Source organism: Littorina saxatilis, linkage group LG17, assembly GCF_037325665.1.
Source record: "Littorina saxatilis isolate snail1 linkage group LG17, US_GU_Lsax_2.0, whole genome shotgun sequence".
NCBI lineage: Eukaryota > Metazoa > Mollusca > Gastropoda > Littorinimorpha > Littorinidae > Littorina > Littorina saxatilis.
This window is the reverse complement of record NC_090261.1, coordinates 23,377,992-23,390,039: the sequence shown is the minus strand read 5'-3', so window position 1 is coordinate 23,390,039 and position 12,048 is coordinate 23,377,992.

Genomic DNA, 12,048 nt, shown 5'->3' with positions numbered 1-12,048 from the left:
AAAAAAATCACGTAGTGCCATAGCTTCTACAATCTCAGGAGTAAGCCATGGTGGTAATGTAGGGGATTTTACTCGGTGTTGCCTCAGAGGGGCATGTTTGTCAACAATCGGGTAGAGTATACGTGAGAAACAATTAAGCGCCTCCTCAGCCTCAGTACAATTAAACACATCATGGAACGGAGCTGAAGATAAGTCCATGAAAAACTTAGACTCGTGAAATTTTTTAAAGCTCCGATATTCGATGGTTGTGTGTCCTTTTTTATGACATTTTGGGATTATATAGTTCCATGAGCAGCAAGTCACGTAATGATCACTAATGCCAGAATTAACCACATTAACATTCGAAACCATTGTTTTGTTATCCGTGTATATATGGTCAATTAATGTCGCTGTTGATGCAGTTATTCTTGTTGACGTTTCAACTAGTTGTTGAAGGCCAAAGAGGGACAAAGTTGTGCACCAAGCTGTCTGTGGTTTATGCAAATCGATATTGAAGTCGCCTAATATTAATATAGGCTTATTTTGGCTCTTGATACTGTCCATTAGGTTGATAAAATCATCTGTCCAGTTTGACAATGCAGCAGGGTTCCTATACAGGAAACCCACGAGCAGAGGGGTAGACTTATTAATTTTGATTTCAAGCCACAGGCACTCAACATTCTCAGCTTCCAAATCAGGTCTACGGTGAGTGGAATTAACTAACGATTCGTGTACATAGGCGGCGAGGCCAGTTTGCTGCGGTCTCACACTGTCACGCCTGAATATAGAGTAATGGGGTACATTCAGAAAGTCATCAGAAACATTCGAATCAAGTCTCGTCTCGCTTATGCCTAATATATGTAGCGGTTGTTTGCCCTGATTCAACAGTACACATATGTCCGCGGTTTTGTTACGCAAGTGATACACATTCAAGTGAGCAAGGCGGAGATCAGATAACGCACTTTCCTTGGGCATACTTATTGCCTACAAAAGTCTGTTACCAAAACAATGTTGAACCTGCAGAGTGTTCTTTGCAAATCAAGATCAGCGTAGTCAGCAATATCTACTGTTAAAAAAGATAAGCGTATTCAGCAATATCTACTGCAAGAAGGCGCAGAAGATATGCCTTGTCACTCAAAGCTATAGAGCTTTACGCCCGTTCACTCATACTCTTTTAGTCTCAAGAGGAGAGTCATATCCGTATCGTGAATCACTTCAAGTCAGTCAGTTTTCGATTTGAGGAAAGTCTGTATATATCTAGTCACTTCAAAACAGTTTTGCTTCACGGCTCGTTACTGACACACAACCGAAGGAAGCTCCATATGTTCACACACATATATATCTGTACATAGACTTCACATCAAAGAGTCGTCACTGTTTACACCACTGTATAACTTCACAGCAGTAAAAAAAGAGCGAATACACTACTCACTCCTTGGAACTGAAGCAGAGTCTCAGTACTATAAATGTTGCTTTTCTCGCGTGGTAACCCCGGCGTTTGGTTACGAAATTTCAGGAACAGGATTGCATACACACACACATACATACACCAACATGACAGAAAACACACACACCAACATGACAGAAAACACACACACACACACACATACACACACAGACACACACATGCACACACAAAAACACACACACACACACTCACACACACACATACACACACACACACACACACTGTGTAATTACTGGCGAGTCGACAACTGACTAGCCATCACATTTAGCAGTTGCACCACGTGTGGGTGTAGTGGCGGATAGAAGGGTACATCACGGTTGGAGCACTCAGCCATCATTGATGGCCTGGATAGGTCGAGTGCTTGGGGGGGCGGTCCGTCCCGCTGCGAAGCATGGGGGGCGAAGTGGGAGGCTATCATGTTGGCAGACCACTGTGTTGTGCGCTGACCAGTCCTGTTATCAACAGGCCCCTGAGGGCAGTCAGCGTCTCCAGACCCTCGTGCTTGGTGGGGGAAAGAGGGATAGGCTGGTGGGATGAGATGTGGGGGGTTGGGGCCTGTAGATGGACGCCTGCTGGCTAGGGGAGGGAAGTGGGGGTGATCGCCAGGAGGGGGTGGGTATGTGTTGGTAGGGTAGGATGGAGGATGGGAGGACGCATCTGCACCCGACCAAAATTGCCGAGACTGACGGAGTGATTGACTGGGTGGCTGTCTGGATGACTGGTGCATAGACTGTCGATCAGGCAGGTGTTGATACTGGCGCTCGGGTCGCTCGGGTTGCAGGCTATGGTGGTAGCTGTTGGTGGCAGCAGGGCTTTCTCCCTTTAAGTTGCAGGCCAGCTGGGCGGTACCGGCGGCGCTGGGGTGGATGGCATCTCTGTACAGCGCCTTACGAGGAGCGCCGTTCTGGGTCAGGAAGCTGCTGCGGTTGTCGATGAAGGTAACCCCGAGTCTCTTGCACACAATTTCAAGAGTTCTGTTTGATGGGTTGATGGTATTGTTGAGGTTGTGGCGTCCTCGGGCGGGAATAATGGAGCTCAGTTTCATTTCGGCGTTGGGAAAAGCTTTACAAGCAAGATTGATGACATCTGCCCACTCCCTATCCGAGATCTCACCACTCTTACAGCTGTTCACCCCTACATGGACTGTAGCGCTGTTAATGTTTTCTGAGGGGGTGCGATTATGAAGCCATTTGCAGAGGTCGTATATTTTCATGCCAGGGACACATACCTTGTGTACTAACACCGACTCAGGCCCTAGTCTGTTGGCGTCGACACCGCGTATCATGGAATCCCCTATCAGCAGCTGGTTAGCATCAGGGGAGACGGAAGTGTTAGAGAGTACCTGTTCAGGAGAAGCCGGATGGGACGACTGATGAACAGGTTGAGACGAAGCGGCGCTATCCTGGTGGCTGCCTGTTTCCGAAGGTCCATTTTCGACGACGTTATGTTCGTTCCCTAGCACATGGAAGGCGTTTGCTGTTGATACACCGTATTCGTTGTGGTGAGATTGGTCGTTCTGAATAAGGCGTTGGCAAGGTATAATGTCGGAGACTACTGAAATTGGAACTGTAGTTTCATTGGGGGTTTGGGTCATTGTTGTACTAATGCTTTTGGTTTTTTTGTTGTCTTTTATTTTAGATTTGAGAGATTGTCTTTTTATTTTAGATTTGAGAGAAAGAGAGAGCAAGAGAGAAAAAGAGAGAGACAGAGAGACAGAGTGAGAAAGAGAGAGAGATACAGAGAGAGAGATAGACACAGAGAAAGAGAGAGAGAGAGACAGACAGAGACAGAGAGAGACAGAGACAGAGAGAGAGAGAGAGAGAGAGAGAGAGAGAGAGAGAGAGAGAGAGAGAGAGAGAGAGAGAGAGAGAGAGAGAGAGAGAGAGAACACTAACACTGACAGCCTGAGATTAACAAACCAAGACTGAAATATGAGAAAAATAATATGAACATGAAACTAAAACATTACACCTAAAGTAAAACATAACATTGCGAACGACAGAGTAATAATGATGTCTCAAAGATAAACTATTCTCAAACGAAGAACTTCATCAAGTCGAATGATTTGGCAACCGACACAGAGCGAAGACATCCCAGGCATTCCGGGAATGCGTGTTCTCTGCCTAGTTTGCTCGCTCTCCACGTCAAGATGAAAGTCTTGAAAGCCAAATAGCTGGTAAGCACAGCTCCATTGATCTTGTTTGTAAAGAGGAAGTCGTTTTACTGCCTAGGTACTGGAATGCCGCCCACTGTTTCAGTAACGAAGGGTGGGGGGTGTTGTGAGAAAGAAGGGGGGGGCGAGGGAGGAGGGGGAGGGAGAGGGGGAAAGAGAGGGGGATGAGCGGGTCGAGGGAGAGAGGGAGAGAGAGAGAGAGAGAGAGAGTGTGTGTGTGTGTGTGTGTGTGTGTGTGTTTGAGACAGAGACAGAGACATAGACAGACCGACAGGCACACACACACACACACACACACACACACACACAAACACACACACACACACACACACACACACACACACACACACACACACACACAATTCATGTTTTTTTAATTTTTTTTATTATTCTATTTTTTTTTTTTTTTATTTTCACAACACATTATACATTACATCACAGTTCACATCGCCACATACATACATACAACATGCATACTAAAAGAATGATCTAGAAAAGAGAGAGAAATAGAGAGAGAGAGAGAGGGGGAAAGTTAAAGAGGCTCTGTATAGGACTGTTTGACTACAACAACTACTGGACCCTTAAATAATATTGATTACTACAAGATTCAAGTTTACAACAGAATATATATCAAGATACTGTTAACGAATTAGGGAGGAGGAGTAGAGCCTAGTACTGGACAATTTTCATGAAACCAGGTTAGAATATGGTTGCCAGAGGCGGTCAAACTTATCTTCTGCTAATCCCCCCTTGTACTTTTCCAATAAATATCTACTTTTCAAAAATTTCAAGAATATCGGAAGCATCGGTCTTTCAGAGTTCCATTTCATGTTAATTAAGAACAGATTAAGCAGTCGAACGTAGTCGGGCCGAACATACTCCAGCGGTTCTTTTTTTTTATTTTTTTTAAATTTTTTTTATTATTCTTTTTTCTTTTCCAGACAATATAACATAAGACAGATCAAAAACAGTCTACATATGGTAACGAAATTAGCAAATATCTAGTTGAGGCCATCTCAACCATATCACTTACACACACACATATAAACAGACAGTACAAAAAGGATAGAGGGAAAAGAGAGAGGAAGAAAGAAGAGTGACAGAAGAGAGTAAGGATCAGGGAAAGAAGAGGAAGAGGATAGCGAGCGGTGACCAGGCTAAAAAAAAAATAAAATAAAAAATAAAAATTAAAAAAAAATAAAAAAAAATATAAAGACATAAAATCATTCCATCGCATGCCTGTACAGACTCCAGTTTCTGTTGAAAGAAGTTAACTCATTGTTAACCAATGCATTGTGCTTCTCTGCCAAAAATCTTTGTTTTAGAGTTAAAACAAGAACCTGAAAATGGGGGCCGGTCGTACGTATTTTAGATGTATAAATGTGGTATTTTGCGATTAGAAGGAACAAATCAAAGGTTTTGTCCGTCACACAGTTTGTTTGGTAGCCACAGATAATAAGTTGCTTATACAGTCTAACATTGGTACAATGTACAAAATTGTCTCGCATCCACTGAAGGAAATCATTCCAAAAGGCCTGTGTTTTTATACAGTCCCAAAAAAGATGTTCTAGCGTTTCCTCCTGCTGTCCGCAGAAAGTACAAATAGGAGATTCAACAATTTTTCTCAGATGCAAAAAACGCTGGGTGGGTATAATTCTATATATCAGTCTATACTGAAACCATCTGAGACGTACGTCCTCAGTTGTTCTTTTAATTTTTAGAAAAACCTTATTGACATCTACATTACAGTTCAGTGCAGCTGTCCACTTTTCAATACATTTCAGAGGATCAGTATTCTTAATCAAATATCCATAGACATGTTTAGAACCACCACTGGCCAAGCACTGCCAGACACATGGGTCACTTACCACAAAGTTATCACAAAAGTCAATTTCTAGCTTACATTGATACTTCTTAACAGCCCGTACTATTCCTTGATATAACAAAAAAATAACAGTCAAATTTGGGTATTTTCTGCTAAATTCATCATAGGTCAAAAATCCATCTTCCTTCAGCAAGTGACCAACAGAAACAATACCACAATGTGCCCAGCTTCTAAGAAACAACACCTTCTTGTCTCTGCATATATTGATATTATAAAAAAGACATTCAGATACAAAGTCATGAAAAGAAGATGGAATACATTTGTTACACACTTTTTTATAATGTTTAAAAACATCAACCCAAAAAGGATTAACAATTCTTTGCATCAGTACATTTGCAAACTCGCCCCCACGTTGTTTCACAACTCGGACAGCAGGACATAATGCATAGAGAATTTGTGTAATTTTTCCATCATCATGTAAAACTTTCATTAGCCAGTTTATCTTCAATGACGATAGAAAAACTCTCACGTTAACCATTTTAAGTCCCCCCTCTTCATATGCCTGATACATGGAGGTTCTTTTAATTTTGTCAATTTTCCCGTCCCAAACAAAATTAAACAGTAGTTTCTGTAGATTAGCTAGAAAATCCTCATCTGGGTCCGGCAAATTCATAAATAGGTAGGTAAGTTTGGACAATGCCAAAGTCTTAATGACTGTTATTTTTCCGAAAGGGGTTAAATTCCTTCTGGACCATGAGTTGAAAATTCTCTTAATCTCCACAAACTTATTTTCATAGTTTATTGGAACAATTTCCTCGATGTTTGTCGAAAACCAGATACCCAAAACTCTGAAAACAGTGGGATTCCAAACAAAGTTGTGTTCTGGCATAAACTTAACGTTAGAATTTTTAGAGGCTCCTATCCACACTGCTGACGACTTATCATAGTTAATAACTAGACCTGACAAAGAAGCAAATGTCTGTAGTGTTTCTACACATGCACAAAAAGCGGTTCTTGTTTCATTTGTTCACGTGTCTTGTTATCTTAATTGGCTCGTTCGTTCCCTTGTTTCTGTGCTCATCCTAGCTTATCAAAACATGTCTATCCGAATATATTTTTTAAATGCAGTGAGAGGAACGATTCAGATCTCAACGGATGTAATGTGGAAGCAACATGAGGCGTGAAAGTGACGAGGTGTGACAATGAACAAGCGAGTGTTGGCGTGGATCGATACACTCATCTGCATACTCCTCTGTCACTTGTCACTTTCCCTCCCCCATCCCTAACCCTCCTACCACTCCTCTGCATTTTGGGATGGGTTGTTTGTGGGGGTGGGGCGGGGGGGGGCGAATGTGTTTTTGTTGTCTCTGTCTGTGTGTCTGTGTGTCTGTCTGTGTCTGTCTCTTGCTCTCGCTCCCCCACCCTCTCTCCCGCCCCCTCCTCTCTCTTTCTCTCGTTCCCTCCCTCCCTCTCATTCTCTCTCTCTCTACTCTCTCTCTCTCTCTCTCTCTCTCTCTCTCTCTCTCTCTCTCTCCCTTTCTCTCGCCCCCACCCCTCTCTCTCGTTCCATCCCTCCCTCCCTATAGCCCTCTGTCTGTCTGTCTGTCTGTCTGTCTGTCTGTCTCTCTCTCTCTCTCTCTCTCTCTCTCTCAAACTCTCTCTCTTTTTCTCTAGTGTCTCTACTCAGTTGAACAGATTTTTCAATGAAATAGCCGAGAGCGAACGCTATACTGAATGATAACGAGAACGGAACATTTAAAAATAAAGAAGAAGAAGAAGAAGAAGAAGAAGAAGAAGAAGAAGAAGAAGGCTTAGGAGGCTTACGAAAACTGTCTGTCAACATAATATCACGCTCATACGGTGATTTGAGAAAATGAGACGGTCGGTGCATATCATGACACGATACATGATTTTAAGATCATGTAGCCTACAATAATTTACGAATATTCATACGGACACTCAAAAAGTTATAGCAAATGCTTTTGCTTTTTCCATCAAAAAAACGGAAAGAAACAGCTTTTTCCATCAAACGCATAAATCAATGCACAAAGATACAGCATCGGCCTGAACCGTTCAATGCCGAAAGACATCATCATCATTCAAGCAACGGACCTCTCTAGCTCCCAAGAGGCATACCTGCGCATCACCGCGGCTCCAAAACGGGAGATCGATTATTTTCTGTGGCAAGTCAGTGTGTGTGTGTGTAGAGGGGAAGGGGGGAGATTTGTGTGTGCGTGTGTGTGTGTGTGTGTGTGTGTGTGTTGTGTGAGTGTGTGTCCGTGTGTGTTGTGTGAGTGTATGTGCGTGTGTGTGTGCATGTGTGTGTGTGTGCGCGTGTGTGTGTGTGTGTGTGTGTGTGTGTGTGTGTGCGTGCGCGCGTGTGTGTGTGGAGGGGAAGGGGAAAAGTGTGGGTGTGTGTGTTTGCGTTGGTGCGTGCGTGCTTGCGTGTGTGTATTTGTGTGTGTGTGTGTATGTGTGTGTGTGTGTGAGCGTGTGTGCGTACGTGCGTGTGTGTGTACGTGTGTGTGTGTGTTTTGTACGCCGCCTTCTGACAGCGCTCGGCAAACAAATCTAATTACGACTCGTCTTGTTTTGCTCTAAGACACCAAGCCCCTCTGTTAAAAACCTGCCTCTTAACAAATGGAAAAATCCAGTTATTCGCGGTGCGTAAAATCTGCATGTATAATCATTCCTATCGATTTGTATCTTTCTCTCTCTTTCTTTCCCGATATAGTTAGTTTTGTTTGCAGAGCGGTAGCCGGTTTGTTCTTTGTGATGAAAAAAAGTGAGAAGAGAAAGAGTATGCGCATGCGCCACATTTATTGCATGTGCACATACATTTGCATTTTCTCGTGCGCATTTGAAAAGACCCAGTTTAGGGACAAGCGAATGTGCGACATTTCCCAAATACGCATAGTATGCTCAGTCGCAGGTATACATGAGCACATCCCACAAACAACATCCAACATGCGCGCAATTAAAAATTCACAAATACAGACGCACATATCCTGGTATACGAGTACACCTACACCCCCCCCCAACACACACACACACACACACACACACACACGCACACGCACGCACACACACACACATACACGCACACACACATACTCACACAGACGCACGCACGCAGGCACACGCACACACGGACACAAACACACACTCACACACACACACACATGCACACACACACGCACACACGCACGCACACGCAAACACACACACACACACACTCACACACTCCGGCACACACACACACACAAACACACACACACACACACCACACACACACACATGCACACACAGGCACACACACATTTCCCAAATACGCATGGTATGCTCAGTCGTAGGTATACATGAGCACATCCCACAAACAACATCGAACATGCGCGCAATTAAAATTTCACAAATACAGACGCACATATCCTGGTATACGAGTACACCTACACCCCCCCCCCCCAACACATACACACACACACACACACGCGCGCGCACACGCACACGCACGCACGCACGCACGCAAGCACACACACAGACACACACACACAGACGCACGCACGCAGGCACACGCACACACGGACACAAACACACACTCACACACACACACACACATGCACACACACACACACACACACACACACGCACGCACACGCAAACACACACACACACACACACACACTCACACACACCGGCACACACGTACCTAAAGTGTAGATGGTTACCTAAGAGGCGGCACTGGGTGTAGTGCCTTTCTAGTGCACTTGCACTACAACAGCACTGGGTGCAGTACTCGCTCCGGCATCGAAGAATTTTGCACTAAAAAATGCACACAATTTGACCTATTTCGTCGCCTATAGAGGACGGAAAGAATGTCATTTTGAACATTGTTATGACATTCTTTCCGTCAAAAAAGTCAATTTAACGGTGTTAAATGAAGCGACCATCCACACAATTAGGTTGCCATCCAGAGTTTAGGTTGCCATCCACGTGTGGATGGTTGCATTATGGTGATTTAGGCAACCAAACCTGTGGAAAGGGGGGTGCACACACACACACACACACACACACACACACACACACACACACACACGCGCACACATGAACATGCACGTATGCTTGCCAGCACACATGTATACGTACACACACCCAAAACACACACCCATTCACACACCTCCACTAACACACCAATACCCCACACACGCGCGCACACATAAACACACTTCCTCGTACACACACACACAAACATCCCCCCGAGGCGCTTAGAACTGTATTTGCGCAATATAAATATCCTCATTATTATTATCATAGAAAACAAATACTTTATATTCTGTCTTTACAAAGCATAAATGTGCCTTTATGCTTGACTCACAATTCAACATGATATTACACATAGACATATAAAGATAAACCTTAGAAACATCAGAATGCGGATGCATGTGTATTTACAGAAGGTTACCACACTCGCTCACCTACGGAAACAGTTATTCTTGTTCTCGTATGCCGAAGTTAGAAGTTCTAAACGCAAACATCATACCATGCATACATCTATTTAAATACCATGCAAAAAATTAATGCCACACATGGGTACAAACAACGACAGCGGTTGCACTAAAGGCTGGAGAAGCATGGTGAGTCGTCACTCCATATACAAAAGAAGACGTGCAATGCATAAGTCTATGAATATCTTGCAAACCCTGATTGTCATCATTACACCCCCGGTTTAGGGGTGTGTATAGGTTTCGCTCGATGTGTTTGTTTGGGTGTTTGTTTGTGTGTTTGTGTTCGCATATAGATCTCAAGAATGAACGGACCGATCGTCACCAAACTTGGTGAACAGGTTCTATACATTCCTGAGACGGTCCTTACAAAAATTGGGACCAGTCAAACACACGGTTAGGGAGTTATTGGTGGATTAAAATTATACAAGGACTTATACAGGGACATCTTCATGGTCAAAGGGAAATAACCATTCTCACTCAGTCACTGCCACCAACTGAGAAGGTTATTTCCCTTTGACGGGGGTGTTTTTCCTACCTCATAGGAATTTCTTGTTTTCACGAGTTTTCATTCACAAACACCTGGTAAATAAATCTCATGTTCCCCATGCAATAACTCGAGATGGTGAATGGGTTTGAGCTTTCATGTGAAACGTGGATTGTCAAAGTAAAAGCCAATCAGGCTGATTGTTTGATGTGTGGAACCATCGTGGCTTTGGATTTGTGTTTCCGAGGACAACGATTGTAAGCATTCACTCTCAAAGACCTTGTCAGACCAGCACTTTGTTGTTGGTCCTCGGGGAGCATATCGCCTTTTGTCTCATATTTATTAACCGCGGCCTTCGGCCTTGGTCGATAAAGATTAAGCAAAAGACGATATGGTCCCCTTGGACCAACAAAGAAGCTGGTCTGTCAACAAGCCACCAAACATCTTATACTGTCACACCTCACGAAAGTAACAGCATCTACGCTTACAGTCAGAGAAGCACTGTTTGGTGTGATAACATGGCAGAAAAAAACAACCACACTTTGTTCTACGCAAATAACATCCTTTTTATTAAAGGGGAATTGTACAATCTCTTTTATTTCACGCGGGGACGATTAAAGGCAATGGGCTAGAATTGTGAAAATCTGAAACCAAAAATGCTACATGATGCAAATAAAAGATATTTGGGGTTATGACAAAGAATAGTGTCCACAATTGAGGGAAGCTGTTTCACGGCATCAACGTTTTCAGACAGAGAGAACCACAACAGAGTGTTAATTTTTAAACTGGTGCAACATCGTGTTAAAAATGATTCTTTTAAATTTGATATTTTTTTAATTTTATTTTTATTTTGTAAACCTTATTTTTTGCTATGCTATCTTGGTTTTTCTGTCCCCAGAACTAGTGTCTATTTTTCATGTTCAAGGGACATACATATCTACCTGACGGACCACTATTGGAGCGAGTTAAAGGGATACTACCCAAATAAAAAAAAGGCCCTCAGATCGCTTCTACCATCAGATTCTGCGTTTCAAATAATGCTACCAGCGAGTGTTTTAAATATAGAAAAATTGGTAAAGAAAGAGCACTCTTTGTGATGCTGGGTTTGGTTACTTCCCCTAAGTTACTTCCCTCTTTCGCGTACGTGATGAAGTTACTAGGCCGCGGCGTCATAGAAGGCGCTGGTCGTCTTACCGCCAGGCGGCGGCGCTTCTTGATGACTACTCTTTTTGTGTTTCCAACACATGGAAGAAGCAGCGCCCTGAAGCGCATTCACTCACTGTGGTTTGATTACTTGTCCGAACCACCCCCCGTGTATACTACATTGGGTGTGCACGTTAAAGATCCCACGATTGACAAGAGGGTCTTTCCTGGCAAAATTGCTTAGGCACAGTTAATAATTGTCTACCATACCCGTGTGACTTGGAATAAGGCCGTGAAAGGTAAATATGCGCCGACATGGCTGCAATCTACTGGCCGTATAAAATTTCATCTCACACGGCATCACTGCAGAGCGCCTAGAACTGTACCCACGGAATATGCGCGATATAAGCCTCATTGATTGATTGATTGATTGACTCGTGGTGCACTTTCGAGTGGAATACAATGGATTCCTCA